Below are 266 nucleotides of genomic sequence, written 5' to 3' on the forward strand. Positions count from 1 at the left end.
CTAAAGCATACACAATTGCTAGTAACTCTTTTTCAATAACAATATAGTTAATTTGTGCATCATTAAGAGTTTTACTAGCCTAGTATATAACTTAGAAAATCTTTTCATACATTTGTCCAAGAACAACTCCAATAGCATAATCACTAGCATCATACATCAGTTTGAATAGTTTCTTTCAGTTAGGTGAAAAAATAATAGGGGCTGTGTTTAAATTTTCTTTTAATAAATCAAATACATTTAAAAAGTTTTCAGTAAAATCAAATTTA

This window comes from Phalaenopsis equestris, unplaced genomic scaffold (assembly GCF_001263595.1).
Source record: "Phalaenopsis equestris unplaced genomic scaffold, ASM126359v1 Scaffold199515, whole genome shotgun sequence".
Lineage (NCBI taxonomy): Eukaryota > Viridiplantae > Streptophyta > Magnoliopsida > Asparagales > Orchidaceae > Phalaenopsis > Phalaenopsis equestris.